A 12,361-nucleotide genomic window follows, 5' to 3' on the forward strand; every position below is an offset into this window, starting at 1 on the left:
CGAGCACTGTGATAAGGGCTGTGCCCGGCGCGTACAACATGCATCATGGGCATTTTAGGAGCTGGACAACTCATCGGCCACTTCTCATGGATGAGAAACTGGGGAAACAGAGAGGGGAGGTCACTGCCCCGAGGACACACAGCAGGACCAGGATTCACACCCAGGCTGGCTGCTCCGACCTGGGTTTCTGAAGCAGCCCAGGGGAGCTGGGCAGCCTGGGCCACATAGCCCCTGGGGACCCCTCTCGTGGCCTGCTCAGATCACCCACACCCCCAGCCTGAGCCCCCCTGCCGCTGCCCACCAGCTCATCTTGTTTGTTCCGACGGTGTCCAGTGAGTCATTGTCATTCTGCTTTTTAGATCAACATTAGTAATTAGCCAGGAGTAGCTGGGAGCAGAGGGTGGGGTGGGGACACCTGGCTCGGTCTGAGCTACTGCCCAGGAGAGGGACAGCTCCACCCTGGGCTGCTGCGAACTGCCTTGACCTGTGTCCAGGGGCCTCCTCGGTCCCTCCAGGGCCTGGATCTGGCTCACTAAGTGCCCATCAACTGACTGAGTGGACAGAGGTGGCCCGAGGTGACCAGAGGGGCCAGCAGTAGCCCCTCGTGTTGTGGCCTTTGGAGCTGCCGCTGCCCAAGGAGGCCATCGCTGGGCTTCCTGTCCAGCAGGTGAACACTGGCAATGCCCAGCTGTCCCTCCCCAGTGAGCAGATAACTGGGCAGTGACCGTGCCACCACACGCCCGTCCCCAGGACAGGTGGACGAGCTGCGGGTCCCCGACAGCACCGAGGGCCCTGGGAATCGCGTCGCTGAGTCCAGGGCGGGGGCTCACCTGGCTCAGGACCTGGGCGTCCGGCCGGGGAGGCTCTGCTCTGGCCGGCCCTGGGCCTGCTCTGAGCGGGCGGCTGGGAGTGGACAGACCTCTGAACGTCACCGAGACCTACACCTCAGGTCACGTGCGGGCGTGAGGCGGGGTCCTCCTTTTGTCTCGTTTTTCCATTAAAAATGCAGGAGCCCAGGGACCCCCATCTTTGGGGGGGCCAGGAGGGGTCAGCTCCGCAGGGGCCCCTCTGTAGGCCTGGGTGGGACCCGCCAATCACACTTCCAGGGGTTCCCGAGCCACATGGAGACCACCTGGGTGAGAAGCTGACCCTCCCGTGTGGGTTCCCCCGGGCAGCAGCCTGAGTGAGGGCCCTCGGCCGGGGCTGGGGGGACGAGCAGCCGCGGAGCTGCCCGGGCAGCGGATACTGCAGGTTCTGCTCTCTCTCTGGTACTGGATGGAGCCCAGGGCAGCTAACTGCGAGCCACCCCCCCCCACCCCTGCTTATTTATTATGTTGAGACAGGGTCTCACTGAGTTGCTGAGGCTGGCCTCAAACCTGCAATCCTCCTGCCTCAGCCTCCCCAGCCACTAGGACTACAGGTGTGGCCGCTGCGCCTGGCTCGTCCCATGCACATCTTTAAACCCAGGGGACTCCACCACACGGAGACTGATCCCTGAGGGGACCCGTGGCCTGTGGTTGACGATGCCGTTCCAATACCGACTCGAACTGTGCGGAGGCCAGCGACGGGCGTGGGACTCGGGGTCTGGGGCACAGGCAACTCTTGGCCCCCTTCTGACCAATTTTTCTGGAAAAGTGAAACCGTCCTTTTAAAAAGTCCATTGATTCTTTTAAAATGAAGACACAGAAATAAAAACCACTCTCAGGAGGCCAGGAGGCCCGGGAGGGCAGCCCGCTGACCGGCGCCCAGGGAGGAAGCCAGGCCCGGGAGCAGCCCTGTGTGTCCCTGGACGGGTGGCCCCCGACACACCCTCCGGAAGCTGCTGAGCCACGGAGGGCCACGTGGACCCGGGAGAGGCGGAGGGGCCACGTGGACCGGGGAGCAGTGCCTGGCTCTCCCAGGTGCAGGCGGAGCCCTGGGGGAATCATGAGCTCTGGGTGAGTGACCCGGGCTTCTGTTAAGGGGAGGGGACACTAGCCCAGTCAGGGCTGGAGTGACCTCTCTTCCTCTGCAGCCTTGGCCACCACAGCGACCCTGATGGAGCCCGGCAGCTGGCCCTGTGCTGTCCTCAGGGCTAACGGCTGTCCTGCTGCCCAAGAAGAGCGCTGACTACCTCCCTCTGTGTGCGGCCCACGTCACCACCCACAGCGCTCTGAGCTGGCCTGCCACCTTGCAAAGCCACAGCCCTCTCGTGCCCACTTGGCAGCCGGCAAACCTGAGGCCGTGGGCGCACGGCTTCCTCCAGTCGCCAGGCCCTCAAGGTAGAGCTGGGCACAGGGCGGACTCACACCCTTTCTCACCAGCTGCAGAGGCCGAGCGGATGCCCCCAGCAGGACGCCTCTTGGCTGCAAGTAACAAAACCCTGCGCAGTGGCTGAGCCACTGGGCCACTCGAGGTTCACTTAGGAGGTCACCAGGAAGTGGGCCACACCCAGCCGGGTTCACTAGTTCCTCAGTATCATGATGCAAGTTGAAATCTGTAAAGTCTCTTGACCTCTCCACACGGTGGCAAGGTGGCTGCCACAACCCCAGATATCGCTTCTTCATGTGCCCACCTCCAAAGACAGGGAGCAGGGTGGAGGGTGAGGGGACAGTCCTGGAACCAGTTTCTCTTCATGTTTCCACCTCAGTTTTCCAGTGAGACTCTCTTTTCCAACAGACTTTCCTTTGTTTTACTAACCAGAAATGGGTCACAGTCCCTTCCCTGCAGGCCCAGGGGACAGAATTCAATTCCTGGCACAGGGTAACCTGGGGACATGAGGCCACTGTCCCAAGAGGGAGCGAGTTCATTAGAGTGGAAAATGAAGGGTCCTTGGATTTGTAACCTGAGGCTGTGCACCCTCGGCCACCTGCGTGGGTACAGTAAGAGGTGTCGCGTCCACCCCCCAGGACGTCCTTCTGGTCTGGCTTAGATACACGCACCACCGCCCACCCTGGACTGCCCACCCTCCCGCCATTGGACGGTGGCCCGTTTCTCCTGGCAGCCCTGTCCACTCTGCAGCCGGCCCCTCCCGGGACCTCATTCAGGTGGACAGTGTCCACCCTGCCATGTCCACTCAGCTGGCTTCGTGTGTCTTCAGAAGCCTCCGTGTAGCCGCAGGTGTGAGCGCGTCCTTCCTCCCTAAGGCCGAGGTCAGCCCCGAGTGTGGACGGAGGACACTGTCAGTCCCCTCGGCCAGGGGCCACCCGGTGGACCCAACGTGGTGCAGGCAGAGCCACCGGGGGGGCCTGGGGGGGACTCTGTGGGACGCTTGGTGTCGATCACCGGGGGCACAGCAGGCGGGGTGGCCGGAGGAGACACTTAGGAACCTGCAGAGTGAGTGACCGCGGAGACTGTCGCCCCACGTGAGGGCTGAGGTGGCCGAGGCCGTCTCCCCAGGCCCTGGCAGCCCGCGCCTCATGGGCTCCAGCCTCCGCCTCTAGCCTCCATCTCCAGCCTCCGCCTCCGCCTCCTCTCCTCCTTCCTGCAGAGGCCCGGGGTCCGGGAGGCGGCTGGAGCCCTGCAGACCCTGGGCCGCCCCAGCCACCCCTCATCCCTTGTCCAGGGCAGGAGAGAGCGGAACCCGTCACCGTGCCTTGGAGGGCCACCCGGGCAGGGAGGCGCAGCCACCGTCCCAGGAGGGAGCGAGGCCAGGGCACTGGGCCCCGCTGTCAGCCCGTGGGCGTCCCCGACACCCCCTTTTTGCGAGACAAATGCAGCCCTGCTGACGTCCCCGTTGCCATGGCGAGAGGCACCCTCTTCTATCAGAGTGACAGTCACCACCTCACTGGTCCAGAGCCAGCACAGCGCGAGCAGCTGGGTTCCACCGGTACCCTGAGGCCTGTGAGCCCCTGATCACTTATTCACTCAACCAACGCTCACTGAGCCACCACTAAATGCAGCCCTGAGGTGGGAGCCGGGAACAGAGGCAAGTTCCCACCCTGGTCAGCACAGAAGTGGACACTGAATGGCGTTTGCCGCAATAGGAAGAGGGGACAGACCTGTCAGCCTGGGGAAGGGATATGGCTAGGGAAGACCTCCCTGCGGAGGCTCTGAGAAGCCCGGGAGGGCGGAGGAGCATGTGCAAGGGCCCTGGGGCAGCATGGCTTGGTGTGTTCAAGGGGCAGGAAGGCAGAGGCAGAGGAGGCAGGGAGGCGGCGGGAGAGGTCCTGGCCTCCTGAGCAGCTGAGGTTGCAGGCGCACCCTGGTCAGCTCTTGATGAAGAGCTCCTTGATCTTTGAGAGGTGGAACCCCGAGAGGAGGTGGAACCCCGAGAGGAGCCAGTGGCCCACTGTGTGGTGCCCACCTTGGAAGCACAGGCAGGGCCCAAAGTCTCCTTCTAACAGAACCGGCAACACAGAACAGCGTTCCTCTGCCTGCCGGCTGCGCGTTGACCACAGCGAGGTCCCTGTGGTGGGCCTGCCCTCACCAGGTGAGCCCTTTAAAGACGGCCTCTGGCGAGAGACCAGCACCTGCTTCTCTGGCTCTGAGGAGTGAGCGGCCACGACTTCTGCTCACTCTTGGTCAAGGAAATGGATGCTGTGGACAGCTGAGGGGGCTCCGAAGGGGACTCTCCTGTAGTCGGGTCTCCATGTGGGGACAGTCTCTGCCCCACACTGTGGTAGCAGCCTGGCGAGGCCTGAGCAGAGCAGGACTGGTGGACCCTTCCAGAGGGTGGACACAGTGGGTGCGGGCAGCCTGGGGGAGCGCCGAGGGGCCCCTGGCGTCAGTGAGTGAGCAGGACTCGGGGCTTCCCATCAAGGTCACCTTGACCTTCACAGCGTCCTGGGCTCTGCCCCACAGCCTGATCCCAGATGAGCACACAGGGCCAGGCGCTGGGGCGCTATCCACAGGGTGGCCTGTCACTGCCCTGGGCCCAGAGGCCCTTGGCTCAGAGGTGGCCTGAGGCTGTACTTCCTTCCTCCCCAGGAGGCGGCTGGCCAGGCCCAGGTGGGCCTCATGGGCTGACCTTTGGAGTCCCAGCCAGCTGCCTGGCCGATCTGTCCCCTCTCCCCCCCCACCCCCCGGTGGGCCTCTGGGGGCTGCAAGGGGAGGGAGGAGGCTCAGGAGGCCCAGCCTTGAGCTTCCTCAGCCTCCTTTGTCCAGCCCCACAGTCCGAGCAAGCTGTCCGCTGGCCCCAGGAGCTTCCTTCCCACCCAGAGGCACACGCGTGTGCTCATGGGTCCTGTGACATGCAGAGAGTGATGTGGCCGTCCCCCGTGGGAGCCAGGGCCTGGGGGCGGGAGGGGGGCCACCTGCCATGTGAGGAGAGGTCCAGGCTGGCCGTGTGGACAGACGGGTCCCGTGGACCCACACCAGGACAGACGTGGCGTCCCTGCCTTGGATGAGCCCTGGTCACCGAGGACACGTCCTCTCAAATCCCAGGGTAAGATCTGCTCTAGGGACAGAAGGAAGATGGCCAACAGGGACCCAGGAGGTGGCCGGGAAGTGGGCAGAGCCCGGGAGGTGGGCAAGGGGAACGAGGAGCAGCCTGGAAACCCCGAGGGGTGCGTCAGACAGCCGTGCTCCTAGACGGGTTCTGGAACCAAGCAGGACACAATGGCCGTGGCCACTTGGGAGAAAACATGATCATCACCAGAAGGTCACGGGGGTCCCCTGAACCACCTCTTGTCAACAAGTGTCTTCCAGTGAGACCACCCAGGTAGACCAGATGGCCACTCCAGGCCCCACCCTCTGGAAGGATCTAGAAAACATTGGTTCCCTGGCCTTTCTAGGGGGTCACTATCCATTCCTTGACCCTCTGCCTGATGTTTTCTGCATCACCCTCTCTGGCAAGATGACTGCCACCCCACGTGTTTAGGTAACAAACCCTGATGGTTGTCTGTTGGTCAGCTGCTCAGACTCGTCCTGATAGCCTGTCTCAGGCAAGCGTCTTTGTCAAGGGATAGAAATCCAATTTAAATGGCTTTCAGCAGAAATGTCTGGAAAGCATGTCTATGCTTTCAGGCATGGCTGGATCCAGGGGCTTAAATGTAATCATTGGGAACCTGTGTCCAGCCGGACCTGCTTTCCAGTGTGTTTGGCTTCATTTTAAGGTTGAATTTCCTCAAAGGAGAAAAGATGGTTCCAGGCGGTTCTTATCACTTTGGCAACCTGAGCAGAAAGGGGGCTCCTCTAGACTGAGCGCTCCAGTGTCTGGCTCTGCCCTGATTGGCCCACCTGGGTCATATGCCCACCTCCCAATCAATCAGCGGAGTCCGCCTGGTGGGGCCACATCCAAGCCGCCAGGAGGTCATTTCATTTCCTGAGTCGGGAAGGAGCGTCTTCTGAAAGGGAAGTGAGATGCTGTTATCAGGATAAGGAGGGGCGGCGGGGACAGGCCAGGGAACCACCCAGTGCTAACCAGGCTGCCCACACTACCCTACAGGGGCCAAGGCCAAAGGAGCCGGCCCTACCCCGGGCGCCACTTGCCTCCGGCTGCGGGTCCGACCCGCTGGGCGCCACGCCTCCATCGATTCAGAAAACCAGAGCTGTGACCTCGAGACAGCCCTGCCCTGAAAACTAGGTGGTGCTCCTTGGGGTGGCCCTGTGGTGTCCCACCTGGGCCACCAGTGAGGCCCTTCTGTCCCGAAGGAGGGCTGTGTTCTCACCACTCCTTGGTGACAGGGAGGAGGGAGGTGGCCCTCAGAAGAGGGGCCGTGGCTGGGCGAGGGTCTCTCTGGAGAGACTGTCCAGGAGGCGCAGCCCGGGCTGCAGTGGGCCTCTGTGTAGCCCAGGGGGACTCTCTTGGTGGGCCCCTGGCAGAGGGGGACCCGGCTTGGCATCCTCACAACTGCAGGCCACTTCCAGACCTGGGAGGTCGAGGGAGCCACTCAGGGGCACCGTGGGCAGCAACTGCCTTTGACACTGCGGGGCCGGGAGCCAAAGGCTTGATCCTGGCTGGGGACTGGGTGCTGGATCCATGAGCCATGTGGGCCTCAGGAGAAGAGGTGGATCCACGTTCCTGCTGCCTGGTGCTGAGCAGGCTGGGCCTCCCCCGGCCTCCCCAGGGTCATTCCCAGGAGGTGACGTCACAGGCCAGCCAGGAAATGATCACAGATGCATTTCCATCTGGCGCCCAGTGCAGCCCTCCCCGGGAAGGACTCCCAGGCAGCCCCCCAGCAGCAGGCGTCCACCCTTAACTCCCACCACCCAAATCAGCAGGATTCTGACGCCACGGAGGCCGGACAGCAGAGGCCGAGCCCCGGCCTCTGGCCTCCGGGAGCATCTCCGCCTGCCCAAGGTTCAGGAGACGGCCAGGCCTCAGCCTGCAGCCTGCAGTGCTCTGAGGCAGGCCGTGTGACCCCAGGAGCCAGGGACCCCTCCACGCCCTGTGCCCTGCGTCCCTCCATCTGGGTCCTCACTGCAGCTGGGTTTTGCCTGCTGGGTCTCGTCTGGCTGCTGTCACAGCCGGGGTCTCTGTTGGCAGCTGGCCAGGGTGTCTGGGCCAGGGTAGGGTGCAATGCCCAACCTTGGGTGTCCTTGCTTATCTGTGTGGGCTCCACTGGTGGGAAGGGCTGGGGACGGGCTGGGGACAGGCTGGGGACGGGGTGGGCGTGCTCTGGAGCAGGCAGGCCAGGCTTTCCAAGGTGACTGCCTGGGACACCTGCACTCCCACCTGAGCCAATGACAACTTACCTTTAATTGGGAGGTGGAGGGGGCAGGTGCTGGGGACGGCACCGGGGCCTCCACACACCAGGCAGCTGCTCTACTGCTGAGCTCTGGCCCCGGCCCCAGCTCAGGGGTTCTAAACTTATTTACCAGTTATAAAGAGTCAGCATCACTTGCCTCAAATAAGAGGTTACAGTAACTGCGATAAAACTAATGCTAATGATAACCATTAAAGAGAGTCCTCTAAAACCTACATAAAGGTTCACCATGGAGCCGGTGTGGTAGCACACGGTTGCAGTCCCAACGGTTTGGGAGGCTGAGGCAGGAGGATCGCAAGTTCCAAGCCAGCCTCAGCAAAAGCGAGGCCCTAAGCAACTCAGGGAGACCCTGTCTCTAAATAAAATATAAAATAGGGCTGGGGATGTGGCTCAGTGGTCAAGCCTCCCCGGATTCAATCCCTGGTACAAAAAAAAAAAAAAAAAAAAAAAAAATCACCATTGAAAATCAGCTCAGGGGGCATCAGCAGCGTGGACCTTCCTTGGGGAAAGTCTGGTGGGGTGGATGCCGTGGGCTCTCATCCAGCGGGACACCCCGATTTTGTGGGGGTTCCCACTCCCCCCCAGCAGGGAGCATCAGCTGAGCCCACCCCCAGATCCAGGGAAGACTCTGATGGGTCAGAGCAGTTCAGTCCCTGGCCTGGGACAGGCTCTGGCCTGTGCATGTGACTCAGTTCTGGAATGTGCTGGGCGGGGCCTCTGGAAAGACCTCCCTGGAGGCCCGTGGATGGAGGCTGGGCCTCTTTCCTGGATTCCAGGTCTGGAACCAGCCCCAGAGCTGGCCTCCCCATTGTCCCCAGCGCACAGGGGTGGCTGAAGCAGGAGATGGAAAGACCCCGGGTCCTCGGGACACCCCTAGGCTGCTCGGTCCACAGCAGCTGGTCTTCTCGCAGTGCCTGTGTCCTGCTGAGGATCCCCCGTGATGCCTCCTGTCCCCGCACCTTACCGAGCCGGGAGTCTTGGGCTTCAGAGAGGAACATGCATGGTCCTGATCCCAGGCCAGGCCCCTTGCCTCTCAGGGCCTCAGTGTCCTTGTTTCTGAAACAACAGACGAGGTCACCCGCCAGAGAGCCATCAGAGAGGAGAACGGGCCTCCAGACTCGGGCTGGGCTGGGGCTCAGTGGCAGAGCGCGTGCCTGGCCTGTGTGGGGCCCTGGGTTCCATCCTCAGCTCCTCATAAAATCAGGAAATAAAGATGCTGTGTCCACCTCCACCTGAAAAGACCGAAAAATAATAAAGGAAGAGAACACGACTCAGGAGAACTCACAGAGGGGACCCGGAAGCCACCAGCGCCCTGGCCTGGTCATCTTTGGCCCCTCTCAGGGCCTCACCACTGGTCCCTGGAGTGACCCACGGGGTCCGCAGTGTCCTCCCAGGGTCGGAGCTTGAGTGGCAGGAAGGATGGAGTCGCTGTCCCCCAGCCAGGGGAGGGGCGGGAGGACGGGGGACGCTGGCCCATCCACCGGCCTGGAGGAGGGGGCGCTGCCGTCGGGGCTCCGGGAAGTGTCCATCCCTGCGGCCACCAGACGCAGGCTCAAGCGGAGGCGTCTCAGCAGCCGTGTGCCCAGAGAGGAGGCAGGTCTGGGGCCTGAGCCCTGAGGCCACTGTCCCTCAGGTGGGAAGTGCCCGAGAAGCAGCCGGAGAGACCGAGGGAGGCCAGCGAGGCGGGGGTCAGCGAAGTTCCGCCTCCGTCCGGCCTCCGTCCAGCCCGGCCATTCCGAGCCGCCGTCAGCAGGAGGAGCCCCCTCCCCGGCACAGAGCCAGCAGACAGATGGCACCAGGTCGGGGGCTGGTACACGGAGAAGGGGAAGGTCACCGAGACAAAGGCCACCCGCTGCGATGGGCTTTCCAGGTGGCCCTCCTGGCCCCGGCCCTTCGTCCAGACCTGGTCTTGGGCCAGGAGGTGGCCTGTGCAGCCTCGGTCTCCACGGCCTTCCCCGGCAGGACCCCGGGCCCCACAGCCGCCACCCAGGCCCTCGGCCGACTCCTGTGACCCCCAGGGGACCGTCACGGCTCCTTCTGTCTTCTGTGGCATCTCTGCCTCCTGCAGAATCCTGAAGGGACAGGACAGAGGCCTGGCCAGCAGCGAGGGGGGCCAAGGGCCCAGTTCCCGGCTCAGTGGACCCTCCCCCCATAGGGCGGCTCCTCCTCCCCTCACTCTCTGAGCCCCTGAGGCCAGGGGTCCTTCCTCCCCTGAGCTGTTTGGGGACCTGGGGCAGGCTGGCCGGAAGAGAAGGGGCTGCGAGTGGCCAGTGGGCCAGAGGGGCCCCTCCCCCACCTGGACCTTCATTTGAAATTGTGGTCAACAGACGTGACACCAGGTTGACCATTTTTACCGTTTGAAAGTATACAGTTGGTGACATGAGAATACTCAGTGCTAGACAGCTGTCCCCTCCAGCTGGTTCCAGAACATTCTCATCCCCTGAAAAACCCTCACCCCAGGGATAGTGGGTCCCGCCACACCCTCAGCCGGCCGCGGCCAGCAGACCAGGTGTGCGGACTTCAGGCGGGGGCGGGTAGAGTTAGCCATCACTTCTCTAGGCTCCGATTGGCGGTGGCACAGGTCCTCCCCCGTTCCTTTTGATGGCTGAATAATATTCCATTGCAGGCAAGACCATTCCTCTGGGTTCACCCATTGAACGCGTTGATGGACATTTGGGTTGTTTCTCTCCTTGGTGACGGTGAATCAAGCCACAGTGGATATGGGTGGAGTCCCTGCTTAGTCCCCGCGTGGTTCTCCAGCGCCTGCCTGGGAGTGGATCCCGGGCACGTGGCAATCCCACCTTGGAGTTTTTGAGCAGCCTCTGATCCGTTTCCGCTAAGGCTGAATCCTCTGCGCTCCACCAGGAACGCGGCGGGCGCCAGTCTCTGCTCTCTGGTGCACGCTTGTTTCCCAGTCCTGTGGGTGGGTGTCAGGTGTTTTGACTGCAGCTTCCTCGTGTCCAGTGGTGCTGAGCCCCTCGTCCATGCTGGTGAGCCCAGACGCTGTCCTCCCCACCTCTCTGGGCCCGAGCCACACTGCTCTATTGCTGAGTTCAGTTTCCCCAGTGGTGGCCGACACAGGAGCACAGGGTTCCCACAGCCACTTAGCTCAGCACCCAACTGTGGGTGAGCACCTCTCAAGTTGTTCTACACCTCCTTCATGGCTGCCCTCGGGGACTGCCCACTGACCCAGAAGGTGGCGAGTCCCCGCCTGCTTCTAGGAGGGGTTCTGGAGGTGCTGTCGTCCATTAACTGATCCAGGGCAGGGGTCCCAGTGCTGGCCAGTGGTCATGGGTGAAGGACTGCAGTGAACTTTGGGGAAATCTCTTGTTCTTCGTGCCTGGGCCGGCCGTTGTGTCTGGATGTGGGTTGGCGCAGTGGCAGCTATCTTGTGGTCCTGAGGGGACTGGGGATAAGAACCCAGCTGAGGGTGAAAAATCAGAAAGCTGGAAAGAACCCGGGGTCCTTGAGGGGACATTTGCTGACCCTCCTGGCCTCTTGCTGTGTGAAGTGATAGTGACCTCACTGGACTGGAGCCTCTGTTCCTCCCATCATAATGGACGTGGCCGAGGGCAGAACAGATCCCACTGTTGGAAACACTGCCTGGTGCACACAGTAGGTGCTCAATCAATGTTAAGTGAACTCTGAGGCAGAGTGATTAGCACCCAACAGCAGGTTCCCATAACAAGTGCACCAAAGGCCAGCCTCCCGCCAAGAGGTGACGTCCCGGCCCTGCTCGGGTCAGGGGACATGGGCTCCTCCTCGCCTGGTTTTCTTAGGCACGAGTCGGGTCCAGCGATCAGAGATCAGGCCCTGGATCTGAGGTGCTCTGCGGCAGGATTGGGCTGAGGATTTCCAGCCGGGGGTGAAGGGCTCCCCGGATTATCTCCTGCGTCTGATGCCACCGAAGGGTTCCCTGGAACCTCGGGAGGCCGAGGTCTGAGCCAGAGCCGTGGCCTCCACGGCTGGGGGAGGCGGTTCTGCCCCAGGGCCAGCGAGGCCCCTTCACGTCCCCACCTCCGGAGCCGCTGGGTAACGGGTGGCTCTCAGGCCACAGCCTTGTAGTATTTTCCCGATTTAGTTTGATTTTTTATTGATACACTGGGCCAGGGTCCCTTGTCACCCATCTGTACCTACACAGGCTGGTGGCTTGGGGGGATCAGTGCCGTGGGGACTTCTGGGGGGGGGTCTGCAATGGTGCCGTGGCCACCAGGACCTGTGTCTGCACCGTCCAAAGGCGGCTCCCTGGGAGAGGCCAGCCAGCCCTGCCTGCTGTAACCACCCTGGTACTAGGCACCTGGGTACCAGTCACCTGGGTACTAGTCATCTAGTACTAGTCCACTCCGGAACAAGCCCTGCCTCTGCAGGAAGTCCTCCCTGACCCCGGCTCGTTGGTGTGGCCACACACTGTGCGAAGGCCTCCACAGTATCTCATTTAACTCTCTGGACGGGACCACCACCCTGTGGGGAAGGGGCTTAAGACACCTTCTTACAGGGAGGAAACCGAGGTCGGACAGGTGAGGTGGACATGGGGTGGGCTGCTCGTGGCCCCGGCCCTGGGGCAGGAGGGGCCTTAGCTCAACGTCATGTGCCTTTCCACAAATAGCTTCAATAGGTTGATGGGACGCAGCTGCTGCCAAAGCGAATTGTTTCACAGGTACAGTGGGCCCCAACCTGTCTCTTCGCGGGCCTGCAGGCCTGTCCTCTGTGCTGGACACCTGGGGATGGGTCTC

This window comes from Marmota flaviventris, chromosome 1 (genome assembly GCF_047511675.1).
Source record: "Marmota flaviventris isolate mMarFla1 chromosome 1, mMarFla1.hap1, whole genome shotgun sequence".
In the NCBI taxonomy this organism is placed as follows: Eukaryota; Metazoa; Chordata; class Mammalia; order Rodentia; family Sciuridae; genus Marmota; species Marmota flaviventris.